This window comes from Hydractinia symbiolongicarpus, chromosome 1 (assembly GCF_029227915.1).
Source record: "Hydractinia symbiolongicarpus strain clone_291-10 chromosome 1, HSymV2.1, whole genome shotgun sequence".
Lineage (NCBI taxonomy): Eukaryota > Metazoa > Cnidaria > Hydrozoa > Anthoathecata > Hydractiniidae > Hydractinia > Hydractinia symbiolongicarpus.
In genome coordinates, this window is record NC_079875.1 from 31,437,831 (window position 1) to 31,458,241 (window position 20,411).

Genomic DNA, 20,411 nt, shown 5'->3' on the forward strand with positions numbered 1-20,411 from the left:
TCTTACATTGCTTTACCATATGCATAGAGTTTTTCCTCTACAAAGATAGGAAATAATTAGACAAGACTCATTACATCTTTTTTGATAATTTACTCTTGATTGTCACTAATGCATTTCGAGCACGTGAAAGCTTAAAGCGTGGAAGCCTCTTTCCCAGAAATTCACCACATTGGTCGATAAATAGCTATTTAGGTTCAGGAATATGGGTCTAAACCTACCTGCCCATGGTTAAAGTTCTGTTCCAACGGTAGAGCAGTAATTTTCTGTGATGACCGGCTTTTTAACAGTCACGAGTCGTATGTTTTCTTTTGAGAAGAGCTGAGATAAGAATATTTTAACCAAAATGAGTCAGCAAGGGGCAGTCTTGTCTTTGGAGAGTGACGACTTCACTTATTACCCCAGTCAAAAATTATACAAAATCAAATAAAAATTAAGTTAGAAGGGGGTTTGATCACACATGATCTTGTCTTTGGAGAGTAACGACTCCAATTATTACCTGAGTTAAAAACAAAGAATAGCACAGTTGAGCAGAAAGTGGTCAAAGTTTAGGAAGATTACCCCTCTCTTTTATAGTGATTTTTTTATATTCTTTAATAAAATATCTTCCATCTACTGAGTAACTGAGCAACCTCGTCCCCAAGGATTGTTGAGAACAAGGTTGGCAACATCCTCAGAGTGTTCAGAATCACTGTCGTTTAAAACAACTTCTACATTGGTTTCACTTATAAGGTCGTCACAATCAGTGTCAGAGTCAAGAGCATCTTCATGATCAAGATTATCTTCGCTGACAGCTGCATTATCAGGAACTTAAAATGCAGGGTTAGGAAGTCATCATTCATCATTCTTGGCCCAACGTCCGTTTTCCATGCTAGCATGGGTTGGACGTGGTGGTGAGCACTATGCCTTTTTGAGAAAAAGTATCATCTGAAGAATCAAAATTATAAACATTATACTCAAAAAATGTGCCAAATATTTTTCTGCAGAATAAAAATAATTAATTTAGGAATCAATTACATTTGTTTACATGAGTGAGGCTATTTGCGCTCAAAACAAAGGATATCCCAATAGTGACCAAGTGAGCAAGAAACAATAGTATTAACCAATCAAAAAGCCTGGCCAGATTCTGACCATTAAAAATTCGTAGCTTTTCCAAATTTTCTATTCTGATATATTTGTATATGTATAACCAACATTTGTATATGTATAACCAACATGTGTCCAACTCTTTTCACACAAAATACTGGTAATTTTTACTCTTTTTGCCTTAAATCGAACTTTTAAGCGATGCTAAATTTGATTTGTTTCGGCCGCAAAATTCCATGCGGGTGGCAACACAATTTATAAAAAACTACGTCATCATCATGCTTGGCTAAACGCCTGTTTTCCATGCTAGCATCCATTGGACAGGGTATATTAATTGGCCTTCTTCCAATCTGATCTAGACTGTGTTAGATCTAAACTCAACTTCCTCTGTATCGCTTCAAATGGTAAACTAAATTAGAATGGTATCTGGTCTTCGGTTTTCTTATCTGATTGGCAAACCCTAAATTAAAATAAATGTCCATGTGGTCACATCTCAACATTAACAGATGTTCCTATGGATGTTCCTTCCTTTCACTGGAACCCACCATGTTACCCAGATTGCAACACTCCAAGTGCATTCTAGCCCTCATATCAAGTTCCTCACCGAGCAAGCTGATGACTTCATCTTGCGATTCTACCATATGCTGAGTCCCCTTCTGTCTGGACACAAGGACCAGGTTCAAGAGAATCTGTAGACCCATGTTGCGATCACTATACAGCTAACAGGTGTGGTGTCCATTGAGGAAGATGAAGAATCCTTAACGCTGGATATGATTGTGTCATCATAGCTTTTTTTTTGACCTGGGGGTGGGGTTGTGAGCCATCCTCAACTGATACATCAACACCTGGTTGATGGCCCGAAATTTCTGCATCAGTTTAAGCTCCAAACTCTTTACCGACCGGACATGTGTCTGTCAGTGACCACCTTCATTGATCGCACTCCTTTAACAGGGAGAATTTTGACGCTTGCACTCTTCTTTGCATTAACAGTCAAGGCCATTTGTTCGAAAAACTTTTGACAAGTATCCATCGCTATCTGCATATGACTTTTATGTTCAGTCACCAGTACAAGATCGACTGCGAATGTCATTACTGACACCGCCCAGAACAACACCGATACCTTTGTTTTGCAACCGCTCCAGAAGCTCGTCCATTACCACATTAAATAGTAACTGACTCAACGGACATCCTTGCTTGACCACTGAACGACTGTTCTGTCGGCGGGTTGATCTACTTCCCACACGAATGACAGTGGTGGATTCTCGGTTTTATTCCAGATTGCTGGTTATTACCTCTTGTGGTACCCCTTTATGGAGTACCGATTTCTCAAAAGAGGCATGCACTACTGTGTCAAAAGCCTTAGCTCTTTCTTTGCTTTCCTTCTTTTCCTGATAATCTCTTGGAGCATTTTACGTTTTGAAAACAACCGTCGACCGGGACGAATCCCTTTTGGCAATTGTTGATGAATACATTGGCTCTTAGCCTTAAATCCAAGATTCTTGCATATATCTTCATAAAAATTGCGTTTTATCTCCTCCTTTACTCAGGAGGGTGTTCCTGCATTACTGACGTGGGAAGGGATACTTCCCGCCCACCAGGTGTGAAACATAACTGCCAGATTTTCCACCCCGATCATAGTTAGGGTTTCAAACTTCCAGCCATCAAGTCCAGGTGCAGTACACTTATCAATCCGACTCACTGCGTTCTTAACCTCTTTCAAGGTTACGACGCCATAGTTTTTCCCATAGACAACTTTTGATCGATGTGTTGGTCCCACATCCGCTCAACGTCAATTACTTCTGTGGAACAGTAAAACAGTTTTATTTTCATTGTTGTCAGTATCATTACACAAATCCTGATTAACAAGATGAAAAGATTATACTTCTTTCCTTGTACAATTCTAAAGCGGTTATCATATGCCTTCATACCCACTATATTATTTGCCGCATCATCATTATCCTCGATGAAACTTAAGTCATAATCATCTGGACTTGCTTCTTCCGTGTTTTCCTTGGTAAATAAAATGTTACCCTTTAAGAAATTTTAGTACACATTTATTACATTTTATTTCATTTTACATTATTCTATTTGATATTTATTTATTTTGGACAGGTCTAGAGGAATGTAGTACTTTGGAATCTAATTTCCATTCAATCAAACTTTCACTCTTTCTAGATTCTCTATCTGCAATGTGTTTTTCTTTTCCAAAGAGCATTTATGCGTAAATCTCTTTCATTTTTGTCTCAAAATCCATTTATTTTGATGGATTCAGACACAGCACTCCATTCAGTATTTGATGCATCAGTTTCAATAACTAAGTCAGGGTTTGTATAACCAATTGTGCTAAAACCAATTGTGTTAAACCTAGTCAATATATTATCTACCCACCACTGCAGTTCCTTTTTTGATCTTGTTGCAATCTGCATTTTAGAATCAAATTTTCGTGAATTACTTATCATGCTTCAGAGTTCTGTAAAATAGTTTTCCAAATTTTTCTCCTGGAAAGCAACTGACCAGAGTACCAATGACAGATGGAGATATACATTGAATCAATTCTGTACATATTTTGATAATATTTTCTTTCTTTTCTTTATCTAAGTAAATTATCATTCTTTTAGAATCAATAATAATGCCAAAAAGTGTAATCACTTGTTCTGGAATTAATTGAGATTTTGTAACATTTATAACAAATCCAATTTTGTCGAATATAATTTAATAATCTCAAGAAAGCTATTGGAGATTTTAGTAATTTTGTGAATTTTCTTGTACCAGAACATAACCCATTTGGTAAAGCTAAGTACTTTAAAGAACATCATTAAAAACAAATTTTAAGTATTTTTGTGCTTCACTCATTGGTACTGTGTAATAAGCATCTTTAAGATCTACTGTGGTAATATAACAAACAACCAGGTCTGATTAGCTTAAAAATAGTATTTTAAGTATCCATTTTAAATTGCACATAGGAAAGGCAATCATTTCATTGTTTAAGATTAAGTATTAATATTAAGCTGTCCCCATCCTTGGTACTATTTTTTAATGCACCTGCCTGAAATCGCTTTATTTTGTGATTATAGTAATCAAAAAGATTATCCAAATTTTCTGAAAAATTACTTACATATATTTTTTAGCGGGGCCTAAAAAAGGCTTTTTATATAAGTTAGGTGAGGGGTACTGGTTTTTCTTTACATAATTATTTTCATACTGGTTACTGATGTTTAATTAGTTTAGAGAAATCCTCATCTCCAAAAAGAGATTTAGATGTTGAAGGCTTATCAGCATCACAAATGCTCCTTACTTCATATTTTAGGGAAGGGCGTACATTATCCTTCCTTATTTTGTTTAAATTTTGATTTGCTTATGAAAAGAAATTTGCATCCAAACAGGCTTTGGCAATGAAAGAGTTTTTCTCTGCTGAAATTGAATTGAATCACATTTTTGTCAGCAGGTTCACTTTGCTCAGCAGCGAGTACGTGCTGAGATAGCATTGCTATAGCAGTCATTGCCATCATGACATTCTTTTGAATATCGCTGCCTTTAAAAGTTTGTAAGGAAACTTTTTTTGGCAATGGCAGTTTAAAAGTGTGAAACTTTAATTTACCTTTCCCAAAAACATTTTAAAAATCTATTCTTAATCTATTTTAGAAATAACCACAGAAAACAAAATAAAGTATTATATACATATCTGTCTGCATTAGCAGCACATAATTTGTGTTTTTTATTTTTTAATTCTAAAAGTATTACCATTAAATCAGGAATACTGCTTGGTTGATAATTGCCGAGTACAGTTAAATAATTGACAGTCACGCTGCCATCATTGCTCTTTTGAAAATAAGCAAATTATCTTCCAATAATCAGACGAATCCACTCTTTTTTAACAATTGTTTCAAAACTAAACATTTGGAAAAATTGAAAAACATTGCACCTTTTCAAGTAACAATCAGCAGCCTGTACGTTAACAATGACAAGCTCTGTATTTTTCACTTTTTGCTGGAAAAAACTGGCAAGATTTTTAGCTCTTAGATGCATTTCTGTTTCCTTTGCTGACTTGCGTGCATGAAGACAAAGACGGCAATGGATTCTGCAACTCAACACCACATTCTTTCTTTGCATATGCTTTAAAGACCGCACAATTCTTTTTTTGCATGAGGTTATGAATTTAGAGGCTTTTTCTCTAGAGGATTACAACCTCTGGTTTGTTTTCAAAGACCTAACAGGTTAAGTTCATTATTGCGGTGGCTAGCCACCTCAAAAGATTACAGTCAAATAACTTAAGCAAGGTCAGGAGACATAGAGGAGGCTGTGCTTGAGTAATCGATGGAGGGCTTCATTTGCTTTTGTTCCTTGTCCTGGGATAATTCCTTTTACTGCATAACTAGGGGTTTTCATGGTCCGATAAAAGTTTTGTTCAACACAACATTCATCGACATATATATTAATTTTACATCCTTAGATAAGTTTTACATTGAGAGAATTTCCATCCAAATGGTAAAGTCTTCATGTGATGAAAGGCATCACTGCACAATTTGATCAAGATCATTTTAGATAATAAACAAGTTGTTTAACTGATGAAGAATGTATTGTCATATTCGAGTTAAAGGTCAATATTATCCATTTCATTTTTATAACTTGTTTCCTGCCTTGATATTTCCTCTAAAATAAGTAAATAATCTTATCCTTTCTCAGAAAACATTACTTAAAGGGGAAGTTCGGTCAAAAAAAATAAATTTATTTTATTTTATAATTCCATGTATTTATACTTATAAAAACAAAAAAACTTTACTTCATTAAACTTGGAGTTTCGGAAATGTCTCTAATGTTGACACAAACTTCTTGAAAATGCTCCGTTTTTGAAAAAGCGCGTCAGAAAAAAAAAGCTGGGTTCTAACTCAAGTATGACGTTTTATAGTTCAAAACATTGCATCGCGTGAAAGAGTCACAACACAGGCTACACAATTTGCTAGAAGAATCTACTTCTTTCCTGCTATATTTCTTTTCAAATCTGTAACAAATTACTTCTTTGAAAATACAGTGTTAGTTTTGTAAGCAATGGATCAAATTCGAAGCGATTCAAGTTCTAACGAAGATGAAAACGATGACATACCTGATTTATCCACTCTCAGACCCTTCAATTTTGAACCAGAATTTTCTTTGGAAGAACTGAATAAATTAGGAACGTGTAGTTCCGAGAGTGATGAGGAAGAAGATGAAGTTTCAAGGATCGGCAATAATAACTGGTGCCAATGCGGTGGTCACTGTAGAGCGATAGAGTCGTACAGTGAAAGCTTGTGTTGCAGGGATACAAATAAAATTCCTGACAATCATTTTGAAGGTAAAATAAACAAAAAATTTAGCCAAGCATAATTTTCTTTTTCGTATTTAAAACCATAACAAAACTCTACATATTCCCTTTAAATATTGGTCTTCGCGTTGATAAAAAAAAATATGCCTACGAACACGACAACTGACGCAAAACTTCTTTCAAAATATTTTGCCTAACATGAGTTTTTTCTCAAAAACATTTAACTCTCCTTCGCATATATTTTATTCGTTATCATTCGCTACTGCCAAAACAATCTCACAAAAAAAACACAACGGTGGTTGTTTTATTTTATTCAGTTTACAAATCGAATGAGAACGTGCGCTCAAAAATCAAAACTTGAGACGGGGGTCATTTTTTAAGATTTTCTTTTTAGGAAAACAATGTATAACTGAAGCCGAAACTTTTGGGATGGTTTGTCTATGTAAACCAGTACTAACCACTGCACTGTCTTCTCTAAATAATTTAAGGGGCGATGCAATGCACACGGATAATTAGTACGTTTTTTTATTGCAAGGTCGGAACAGCACCATCTTTTAATTTCTTCCACGGTGGAGAACCCATTAGTTCAGCCTAGAAATTTAAAAATAATAGATTTCCATTACCCCCGTCTTACGAAAGCACATGTTCTTGAAGGATTTTTCGATGTTAAAAAAACATTCAGCACTGGGGGAAAGAAAATGCGAACATGCGAAGAAAATATAATGATTTTTTTTGACATGGTTTTGTTTTGGAAATGGCTGTAATAAATGAAACTGTGTTGAATTTTCCTAAATACGAGAAAGACAAATGTTTGGCTGTTTGGTGAAACATAGGTAACGAAAAGACTTACTTGTAAATCTCTTTCGAAGCACTCTGGTTCAAAATGATGAGAACAAATATAAAACCCAGAGTCTTTTGGCAAGGTACCACTTCTTTTTATATTGTGTAGCCATTTATTCCGAAGCTCTTTATCTTTTTTCGCACTAGGAATGTGATAAAATACTACCCGGATTTTTCTTTCGTTGTTATCTTCGTCTTTTGTCGTAAGCTTTTCGTTATCTACCTCCTTATTTTCCTCGCTTCCCTTACCCTTTTCTGTCTTTTTATTATTGCTACTTCGATTTGTACAGCCGATGGCAGCACAGTTTGGCATATTAAAATAATAAAGTGCATAAACAAAACGCTTCTTCGTGTGATTACACCTAATCCCCAACACCGAACTTCGCTTTTTGAACTATAAAACGTCATAATTCAAACTCGACCCAGCCTTCGTAAAAACGTAAAGGGGTCAGTCTACGGAGGTGTTTTTACGCGTGGTTAACACAGATTATTTAAAAAAAATAAGGGTTTCATTTAAAAAGAATTATTGTATTCTTTTTTTTTCTTTTATGACTATTGATTATGAAAATATAATTTTTGACCGAACTTCCCCTTTAAACGTTTTTGCAGTACCCATCAAGTTGTTGCATAATTTGAAAGCGAAGTGGCTACAAGTACGTGACCGTACTTTTACTTTTTTTGGTAGAACGGCATTCATGTATTTCTTTTTTCTAAAAGTTGGAGAGTTTACGGTGAAAAGATATTTTCTTTAAGGTTATCTGTACTAGGAGCTTTTATTTACATTTCTACAACTTTGAATACGGTGTTTTCAGGCTATAATCATGTTAAGAATATTATCAAGAAGATATGATGCTCATATTAGTTCAGAAATGAAGAATATTGAGGCTGAAACGAAAAAACACTAGGAAAATCTTATAGCATTTTTGCAGATGTACGCATGTGCGTTAACAACAAAAACGAAAATAAAAACTTCGTTTTGTACGAATGCTTCTCCTATTGTTTAAAGCATTCTCGGCAGAACCATATGCGTCTCGCCGATAATTTGGTTTTTCCAATACAGGATAAATGGTACCAATTAAGGCAACAGTTACATCCGACGGATTGGGATTCTTCCAAGGGAGCCAATTTCGTTTTCTCTTTGAAAATCTCAATAGGTCTTTTCAGGCCTCATTTTCTAAGCATTCTTAATTATTTGTTATTGAACACATTGATCTCTCAATTTAGGGTGCGGGCTGTCTCGGAGATGTTTTTTGTGATCAACAAAGCGCCATTGATAACAATTCTACATACGCGCAATACTTGGTGCATGTGTGTGTAATAAATTACATTTCTTTCGATCAGTCATTGTTCGAAAGAAGGATGGAACAATACGCCTTTGCTATGACTACCGGAAACTGAACAGCAAGACTGTACCTGACCTTCATCCGCTTCCACGCATACAAGACCTTGTCGACAACCTTGGTGGAAACCAGTACTTCTCATTACTAGACCAGTCAAAGGCATACCATCAACTAAAGTTAGATCCCAATTCACGAAAATATACTGCATTCACTACTCCGTGGGGCTTCTATGAGTGGGTTAGAGTACCGTTTGGGTTAATGAATGCCCCTGCCTATTTTCAACGTTTCATGGAACACTGCATTGGTGAATATCGTGACGACTTTGCTTCACCTTACTTAGATGACTTGCTAGTTTATTCTGCAACGTTTGATGATCACCTAAATCACCTTCGTCTTGTTCTTCGTCGATTGAAAAAGTTTAGAATAAAAGTGAAACCGTCTAAATGCTATCTGTTCAAACGAAAAATATCATGCCTAGGACGATTAGTTTCAGCTGACGGTCACAGACCAGATCCCAAAAATGTAGATGCAGTAACATCACAGTTAAAGAAAAAGGTAGCAACTGTCCAAGATGTGAGAAAACTTATGGGATTGATTGGATACTTCAGAAAATCCATACCCAAATCGCTAAACCAATCTATGGGCTGCTGAAAGATCATCCAGCCAGAAAAGATAAGACACAGGTGCAGTGGGGAGCAGAACATCATGAGCTTTAGTGGTGCTGATTCACACCATCTGACATCTGCACCAATCATGGCTTATCCTGACTATAACCACCCATTTATACTACATACTGATGCATCTAAGCAAGGTCTTGGTTGTGCGTTGTACCAATGCCAAGAAGGAACTTTACGTGTTATTGGATTCGGATCTCGAACTCTGGTAGGTGTAGAAGAGAAGTATCATTCGTCTAAACTTGAATTCCTTGCACTAAAGTGGGCTGTTACTCAACACTTCAGAGATTACTTGTACTATGCGAAATCATTTGATGTCTACACTGACAACAATCCGCTGACTTATGTCCTGACATCTGCTAAACTTAATGCAACAGGCCAGAGATGGGTTAATGAATTGGCAGATTTTAATTTCAAGTTACACTATAAACCAGGAAAAGATAACGTGGTTGCAGATTTTCTTAGCAGATCACCTCTACCGATGGAGAAATTCATGAAGAAATGTATGCAGAGTTGTGATGAAAATGCGATAAAAGCCATACTTGATGGTGCAGTGAACCAGGAAGAGGAAGGTGAAAGCTGGTTGGCAGTTGTGAATACGCTGACATCAAACTTCACAGAGATGGAAAATCAAATTTGTTACAGAACACCCCACAACAATTACACGATATCCACATCCGATCTCATGAATAGCCAATTGGCTGACAGAGCAATCAACTCAATCATTGAGCTAAAAAAGTCTGGAGTTGATTGTATAACAGCAGAGATTCGACAAAACCTCCCAGCTGAAGCAAAACCATACCTTAGAGAATTTCAACGTTTAGGCGTTGATGAGGATGGGCTGTTAGTTACAAATGCATTATCTGGTTATGTGCAGTTGATTCTACCACAGAAGTTTCACAAGATTGTTTATAGAGAATTGGATGTGAACATGGCACATGCAGGTCAGGAACGTACTTACCAATTAGCAAAGGAACGATTCTTTTGGCCCGGCATGGAAAAAGATATTCAACATTTTGTGACACGTATTTGTCAGTGTGTGAAACAAAAAAGACCGAACAGAATAGTTGAGGCACCACTGCAATCAACATCATCAGCAGCACCAATGGAACTGATAGGAATTGACTTTCTCCATCTCGACAAATCAAATGGTTATGAATATCTTTTGGTCATTACAGACAATTTCTCTCGATTTACTCAAGTTTACCCAACTCGGAACAAAGCTGCAAAGACTGCTGCTGAAAAGCTGTATAATGATTTTATTTTACGATTTGGAATCCCTGGTCAGACCTTACATGACCAAGGAAAGGAATTTGACAACCAACTGTTCCAACACCTGGCACAACTTTGTGGTGTAAAACGTCTTCGCACAACTCCATATCATCCGCAGACAAATGGTCAAGTTGAACGAATGAACCAAACAATCATTCAGATGCTCACAACACTGCCAGAAACATGCAAATCACAATGGGCACATCACGTTCACAAGTTAGTTTATGCATACAATTGTACAACCAACTCTACGACTATTTATTCCCCATACTATCTTCTATTTGGCCGGAAACCTCGCTTACCAATTGACATAATCCTACCGTCACCATCACACAAACCAGAAAGCTATTCTCAGTATGTTGATAAATGGCAAGCCCAGATGCGAGAGGCGTATACTACAGCACTCCGCTGTTCAACAGCACGGAAGACAAAAGATGCCAAACGACATGATGCAAAGAGGCCATTATCATTAGCTCTTCAAGTAGGTGATAGAGTTTTGGTTAGAAATAAGTCTGAACGTGGAGGTACTGGCAAAATGCGTGCACATTGGGAAAATGACATTTGTGTCATAGTTGCACCAGTTGAGGGGACCGATGTTATCTACAAGGTACGATCCGAAACCGATAGGAAGGGAAAAGTGAGAATTCTCCATAGGAATATGTTACTACCATGTTCAGATCTTCTTGATAATTTTGACTGGGAAATATCGGGCATCACTGCTCCTGGTGCCACGAAGGAACATCATTCAAATATTAACCCTGCAACGCAGAAGCGTCTATCAGTTCGCCGATCAGGATGATGAGGATTTGGCATCAAGTGATAGTGATACTGATTCCCTTACTGTTTTGCCATCCAAACTTCACGCTCTACGACCGTTTTGACATTGGGTAGGAAGGAAGGAAGGATGGACACGTCAAAAATCAAATGTGCAACCAGCATCATCACTACGATCTACACTGTCAACAACAACAGCGTACGAGTCAACCATTCCTTGGGCAGTGGATTGTCTTCGTACCGGTCTATTACAGCAGCCAGATGTACTCCCATCCTGGGACCATTTGGTTATAAACAAACTAAATGTGCAATCTAATTAATTTTATTTGTTTACTAACTCAACTGTTTATTTCTTTAACGCTTTGTGGTATCAACGACGACGAAACGAACGGTGCAATTTGCGAAACGACCGCGCAACTCAACTCATTATTTCTCTAACGCTTTGTGGTATCAACGACGACGAAACGAATGGTGCAATTGGCGAAACGATCTGCGCAATTGGCAAAACGATCTGCAGACGAACAGAAAGGAATATTTGTTATGAACCTGATGTATTTTTACAATTGTTTTACTTATCATTGATTTTTTTGTCGTTTGAAAACGTGGTACCTCTTTTAGGCTGGGGAGAGTGTCGGGGTCCTGGGGTTGTCGTTTGCTCGACCCAGACTCTTTTGGAGAGACCACGTTTTCCTTGTACCACGTTTTATTATTATTACGAGTTCTCGAAGCCGTGAGGCAACATCGTTCTTTAGAGAAACTGTCAAATTATAGTAATAACTGTATTTTATCGAGACTTTATATATTTAATATCAACCTATCCAACTAAAGACTATTGAGCTTATACGTTGTTTGAATGAGTTGACATTAGCCGTGGAAGTGATAAACGAGGCATTTAAAAGAGAATAGTGTCTCGTATCTTTGCGATTTCTTGTATTGATACAGGATAATTGTATTCTAGGGTCAACAACCTTGTCTCCAGTTTTTATATTTTAGCCGTAAAATTGATAAACGAGGCATATAAAAGATTCGGGTGTCTCGTATATTTGCGATTTCTTGTATTGATACAGGATAATTGTACTGTAGGGTCAACAACTTCGTCTCAGGTTCCATATATCTTAGCCGTGGAAGTGATAAACGAGGCATTTAAAAGAGACTAGTGTCTCGTATCTTTGCGATTTCTTGTATTGATACAGGATAATTGTATTCTAGGGTCAACAACCTTGTCTCCAGTTTTTATATTTTAGCCGTAAAATTGATAAACGAGGCATATAAAAGATTCGGGTGTCTCGTATATTTGCGATTTCTTGTATTGATACAGGATAATTGTACTGTAGGGTCAACAACTTCGTCTCAGGTTCCATATATCTTAGCCGTGGAAGTGATAAACGAGGCATTTAAAAGAGACTAGTGTCTCGTATCTTTGCGATTTCTTGTATTGATACAGGATAATTGTATTCTAGGGTCAACAACCTCGTCTCCAGTTTTTATATTTTAGGCGTAAAATTGATAAACGAGGCATTTAAAATACACGAGTGTCTCATATATTTGCGATATCTTGTATTGATACAGGATAATTGTACTTTAGGGTCAACAACTTCGTCTCAGGTTCTTATAATTTATCCGTAAAATTGATAAACGAGGCATTTAAAGTAGACGAGTGTCTCATATACTTACGATTTCTTGTATTAATACAGGATAATTGTAATTTAGGGTCAACAACTTCGTCTCAGGTTCAATATATCTTAGCCGTGGAAGTGATAAACGAGGCATTTAAAAGAGACGAGTGTCTGATATACTTGCGATTTCTTGTACTGGTGTATTTTAGGGTCAACAACCTCGTTTCCAGTTTTTATATTTTAGGCGTAAAATTGATAAACGAGGCATTTAAAATAGACGACTGTCTCATATATTTATGATTTCTTGTATTGATACAGGATAATTGTACTTTAGGGTCAACAACTTCGTCCCAGGTTCTACATATTTTAACTGTGGAATTAGTAAACAAGGCATTTATAAGACACGAGTGTCTGATATATTTGCGATTTTTGTATTGATTCAGGATAATTGTACTTTAGGGTCAACAACCTCGTTTCAAGTTTTTATATTTTAGCCGTAAAATTGATAAACGAGGCAATTAAAGGAGACGAGTGTCTCATATATTTGCGATTTTTCGTATTGATACAGCATAATTGTACGTTAGGGTCAACAACTTCGTCTCAGGTTCCATATATCTTAGCCGTGGAGGTGATAAGCGAGGCATTCAAAATTGAGCATTGTCACATATATTTGCGATTTTTTGTATTGATACAGGATAATTGTACTCTAGGGTCAACAACCTCGTTTCAAGTTTTTATATTTTAGCCGTAAAATTGATAAACGAGGCATTTAAAAGAAACGAGTGTCTCATATATTTGCGATTTTTCGCATTGATACGGGATAATTGTACTTTAGGGTAAACAACCTCGTTTCAAGTTTTTATAATTTGGCCATAAAATTGATAAACGAGGCATTTAAAAGAAACGAGTGTCTGATATATTTGCGATTTTTCGTATTGATACAAAATAATTGTCATTTAGGAACGACAACCTCATCTCAGGTTCTATATAAACTTAATTAACGAGGCATTTCAAAGTGACGAGTGTTATGTATTTGCGACTTTTAGTATTTGTAGGGTTAACCAAAAAAAAGACAAGTTTCGCTCACACTCTTGATGCTTGTAACGACGTGTTCAAACAGCTTGCCAAGTATGAGAGCTTTGAAAAATAAACTTGATTAGAATTTAAATAGACTTGCTGAAAAAAAATTGAATTTGTGAAAGATTATTTAAACTTCTCTTGACATTGAAAAAGATGTGATCACCTCAGTGACTTCAAGTGAACAAGTGAACTGAAAAATCTGCATTTAAATAAATAAATATAAATTCCCTATAGAGTATACTTTACAATTAAATTTTATAACATTGCACAAATTGACATTTAATTAACACAAGGACACAAACAGGTGATTAAATGTTTACACTAAATACACTTGGGTAACTACACTTGACAACACAATAGTTAAATAAATTACAGAACAAACATGGCAGACAAAACATAAAGACAAATTTTAACATAGAGCTGACTCAACAGTATTGATACAGGATAATTGTCATTTAGGGTCAACAAGCTCGTTTCAAGTTTTTATATTTTAGAAGTACAATTGTTAAACCATAGTCATAAGAAAAAGAGATAGTCTGGGTACCCGGGCCGTTAATTTACGTTTGTTTTGTTTTACGGCGCAATGATGAAGTTATTGGGGTGGCCGGAGCAACCAGGGACGTATTTTGAACAAGATGGCTGAAGCGGACGCTTTTATTTCGATGCTATTTTCGCAGCTATCGAAGAAAACCTTTTAGAAGAAGATAAAGAATTATCTGTTCCTGTAACAGATATTGTTGATGAGGTTGCTGTTGATTCCATAGAAGAGGGTTTTAAATGTGATCAGTGCGAAAAAATATGCAGGACATCAAGAGGTTTAACCAGACATAAAAATAGCAAGCATGGCCCTACTTCTGTGGATGAACCTCATCACCAAGTGCCTGAAAATAAATTACACCCTCTGTACTTGAAGAAATACATCGGAGAATGTGCTTCCAAGCTAGCTCTAGATGAGTGCTATAGTGAAGGAACGAGAAAGGGGTTTTTGATGTTTCAAAAGCCAGCACTCTCCAGGTACAAATTTTTCACCAAAGAAAAAGCAAATTATTAAATATCTTGCAGGATATGTTTTTGGAACACTTTACAGACGTATACGTAGAGCGAAACAAAGTCGTAGTATCTTGAATCTGCAAAGCATACACTTACTTATTGCTGGTAAATCAACTGACCAGGAACACGATACCGAAATCAATACACTAGTTCGCATTAAAGACCGAGGCGGCTTATGGACAGTAACATCAGAAGTTTTTGAAATTTTTTCCATAGTTAAATCCCATTTCCGCCAAGAGTCTAGCACCACGTATTGACAGTAAAAAAATGGTATCATATCTCATGAATAATGCAAGATTTTATGCAATTACAAGAAATTAAAAAATGCGTCAACTGAAGAAGTTAGTAAAGAGATAGCTTTGAATTTACTGGAACATCTCATCATGTTGTATATTCGTTTTCGTGTATATTCACTTGTGAAGGATAAATGTCAACGGCACAATGTTAAATCAAAGGCTAAAAAATCACAATCGTTGCGAACTGAAGTAAAAAAAGCATCAAGCACTTTGGATCATGGACATTAGTCTTAAACAACAGACTATAAACTTGTTAAAACAGCTATTTTTATAGCTAAGAACTTATAAAAAACATTATTTTGGAAAGAACGAGAAGTACACGGAAATATTCAACCTTTAAAAATAAGTATTTTTGTATGAAACTTACAGGTGGAACTTATATTGGTGAATACTGGCTCACAGAATTTTCTAATCATAATTTTCTAATCATCATCAGAACCATAAAAACAGAGTAAGGTTAAGCCAGTTATAATGTTTTTTAAGATGTGTGGCTATAAAAATAACCGTTTTTTGTGTGCTGCTTCTTCTTTGATTTGTTGATGACTCGCCGCCTTAATCATTTTCTTCATTATTTCTTTCTTTTACGACATGGCATAAACTCAACATCAATTTTGGCAAATGCTTCGTTGTCAATACAATCACCAGCTATTAGTCTGAATATTTTTTGTGTACGAATCGTGTTATTGTTGTATCCAAAATCTCTAACAGTAGGATTGTCTTTTCTATGCCCCATTGATCGTTGTCTTCCGAAATAATTTTCCAGCGGATCTTGGCAAAAGCGCTCTGTAAGAACATATGGGACACCATGTGACAATAGATATCTAATAAGCTCGATCGATGAATATGTTGTGATTTAATACCTTCATATGTTTGCCATGGGATAAACATGTTAGATTTGGCATTATCAGTGAAATTTCCAGGTCTTGTGGCAATTAAGTCCTTCCAATCAGAAAAATATTTTAGAAATGTTTCAAGTAGCCATGTAAAGCGCTGGTCATCTTGTGATTCGAATGGTTTTAAAAACGATTTTGCTTTAGTGATGCCTTCTTTTGTATTTCTGATGTTCAAACAATCAAAGAACTTGTCCATCATCATACAAAACGTGGCAGTAGCTTCTGATTCTGGTGGTCCATATGTTTGGAGTGCATGAAAAACTGATTCACTTAACACCTGTGCAGCTAGTCGGACATTCATCACAGAAAAGGGTGTGAGTTTAATATGGTTATTTGTGATTTTGAGAACAAGGTGGAGACCACAGTCCAAATCATCCAAAAAAGCTTTGATATGTGATTCCATGTCAGATATTTACCATTGTTCCACATACTTCTTGTGCACCTTCCAGCCATTGAATTAGCTAAGCAGTTTCTGGCAGTTTTAATCAGATGTGGTGGGTCGGATATGAAGTAAATATATCTCTTTTCAGTTGCCATCACATTAAGTGTACGATAGGTTACATCAACGTCTCCATTAACATCTTCCACTCTTGTCATACTAAAATGCATCCAATACATACTGCGGTTTGGAGAAGCGCCATCACTTGTAACAACGACCACTTTAATTCCACAATTATCCTCCAATATGCCAACAGCTTTCCAAAATAATGTAAATAACTGAACAGACGTAGCATTTGTGGTTGCAAAGTTGGCAAGGGAGAATTTTAAGGGTTTAACAATACTTCGAATTAAGAAGACCGGCATGTGTGATGCAATGTCATCAGATGCCAAATTAAGTTCCATATCACCTAACTCCACATATCCAATTAAGTCACCGGTGTGTGCTTATCCCAAACTAATTTCTTTTGTATTTTTATTTCATCCATTAACACAATACCATATCGTTCTATGTCTTAAAAATTCTCCATTATTTTTTTTTTAATTTTAAAATGACAATAAAAAAAGGTAAATGCTGTTCATGGCAATGCATCAGATATGTTCATCAGAACAAATTGCGATGCGTAAAAAGACGCAATAGAGCTGTTCATGGATTCTAATGCTGACCAAAAAAGGCAGGATTGAAAGCAGCGTTGTACTATCTTATATCTGGTAGTGCTAAGAAATGTGTGGGACACTTTTTTGCACAGGATAAAGATGACGTTGCCAAACAGTTTTCTGATTTCTTGGTTTTGCTTGCTTTGCGGAAAGATGAAGATTTTGCAGACGCGACGTGCGACTTCAATCTTCGGCGTAATGTGAAAAGCAAAAAACCAGCACAACTCCCAATCGAACAACACATAAAGATCATCAGATAGCATATTGTCGGCGCGGTTAAGCGTTTCGAAGAGGATCCCTTTATAATCTAGGATAGCCACATATTTATAAAATTTCGAGATTGTACTTGCATGCGACTCGCGTCATTTAACGGGAGACGTGGAGGTGAACCTGCCCGTCTTCTACTGCGTGAATGGCAAAAAGCAGAGGAGGGAACGTGGCTTGATAAGCAAAGATTTGATGTCACTGATAATGTTGGAGATTTAAAAATAACTTATCAAACTGGTAAGGGAGTGAATCATCTTGTGCCGGTGCTTATCCCAAAGGACATTTTCTTCGCCATGAGAAGGCTAGCTGACAAAGAGATTAGACGAAATGTTGGTATTTTCGAAACCAATCCTTACTTATTTCAAAGTACCCAAAATTCTCAAAGACACTTTTCAGGTTGGCACAGTCGTTCAAATGTTTGCGAATATCTCCCTATCAAAGACAAATCGAGAATAACATGCACAACTAATAGCAGCCATAGACTCAGCACTCTCATAGCCGCTATCGATTTGACAGATGGAGAAAGGGAATTAGTGTATAAACATTTTGGACATAGTCGTAATATGAACGAAAAGGTATACCAAGCACCCGCCGCACATCAACAGTTAAGTTCAACGGGGAAGCATTTACTAAATATCGACACAGGTATGGGATACTTTTGGCCTTTATTACGTTACCCTAACTTTAATTCCTGCTCTGCTAACGCCAATACCTACTGACTGTTTATGTATCTGGAGGCAAGAACAAGTTTTGTTTTGATTTTTAGGTTTGTTTAAATAAGATTTTGCATAATTTGTATAAAGTTCTGATTAAGAAAAACAGCTGGAGATACAAATGTGATTGAGATAAGAATGTGATTTTTATCTGATTGTAGCTCGCACTGTATAATAGATCTGTGCTATTGCATATAGAATATATTAGAAACAGTGAAATATTTGTACTTTATTGCATGCAAAGTTCGCGGCATCTAAATTCAAGCAAAAGAAACCTTTTCCGCTTCCAAGGTCCAAGTTTCGTAAATGTGCTGCTATTGAAAGAAAATTAACGACGAGGCTCGGACCTCGTGATTGCGAAGCAAACTTCAGGCAACGGCCCATATTTTTGTAAAAAAAAATAATTTTTTATGCATTTAAGTTTCGCGATTGTTCTAAAGATCTATTTTTCGCGCAATTTTCACGCCACAATTTTTTTAGGCAACAAAGTAGTATGCGTTCTGTTAATGTTTTTCTGTTATAGTGTTCCATTCATATATTTGTAGCAAACTAAAACATACACACCCTTAGAGAACCTCTTCCAAAAATTAACAGGGTCTCTTGATGTTAGAGAGAATACAAAAGATAAAAAGACGGATCTACCAGTTGCCAGTTTGTCGGTTAAGGAAAAGGCAGCAATGGTCCACTCAAGTGAGAGCAAATTTCCATTAAAACTTTTCCTCTTAGCGGAAAAAATGTGAAACCGTTTAAACCGTCATTGCCCGCTGTGGACAATTCTGAACCAATCAAAACACAGGCTTTGCGTTCATAGCTAGACTATTGGCGAGTTGATTTAATGAAAATTCGATGTGAACAAAAGTATTCCTTTTTGGGAAAGCGTCTGTTTAGCGCATCAAACATTACATTTTAATTCTTTCAAAAAAAGATCTCAGGAAATTCGCATCAGTTCACACGTATTAAATTTTTTTTTATTATCTTAATTATCATTAGTAAATCGTTATGATTGTGATGGTTTACAGTAAATGGAATGAAAAACGTTTGTTTGAAACCTCCTGTTAATGGGGACACTGTCTTGATTTGTTTGCCTAGGACCTACAATTGTCAGCGTGAATATCCCTCGCCTGCGTAGAAAAAGAAAAGCACAAAGTTGTGAGAGTCGATCTGGAAGTGAATTAGCTAAAGATGTCATCTTCACAGGTGTGGTGCTGTCAAACGCGTTCTTTCGTTATATTGTGTGTTTTACTGGAACTTGTTCCAATATTACCCATTGACCCTTTTTTTAATACACTTTTTTTATAAGAACCAGGAAATTTGGCTTCAGCCTGAAGTTTTCTTATTTTTCTACTTGTTCAGCCAATTGTTCTTATTCTGTTCTTAAATTTTGACCACTTTCATTCTTTAGAAATTCAGTTTTTAACCTAAAATCTAATTTTCGTAAAATCGCAACAATTGATTCTGTGAAAATTTATAACTTGAAGGATTCTCCATGTTTGGTGTGTTTTTCAGAGAAAAGGAGAAAAACTTCAAAAATTTCAGCCTTGCTATTGTACTTATTTTGTTCTTATTTTTCAACAATTTTCTTATAAAATTGTTCTTATAAAAAAAGTGTAGAGTTTTAACCATTCTTCTATTAAAGATAATTCCAAGAACGTCAAAATAACCTCACGCGTTGAAACGACGGTTACTGATGGCAATTATGCACACAAAAACGACAATGAATCATGTGAAGGTACCCCCGCTATTCCAGGTGAGAAATATAATTCTTCGAGTAGAAAATTGTGAATTAAAGAATCAGCCAAGTACGCTTTACGTAATAACATGTCGATTTATTTGCTCAGGGCGAGGCAATACTAAATTCAGACTACGTAAGAGGAAAAAAAAACAAAGTTATGCGGGTCTTTCTGACTATTCGAGCGGAGAAGATGTGATGAAAGGTGCTATCTTGCTATGTTTGTTCACAAAAGTTTTTCATTTATAATCTGTATCTCGCCACGCCCGTGACAATGATACAATAACTAATTAGTTCGGATTATTCCAATTAATTTATTCAAGGTACTTCCAAGAACATCAAACTAACAGCCTACAATACAAACGATAAGAGTTCTTCAGATGAGAGTTC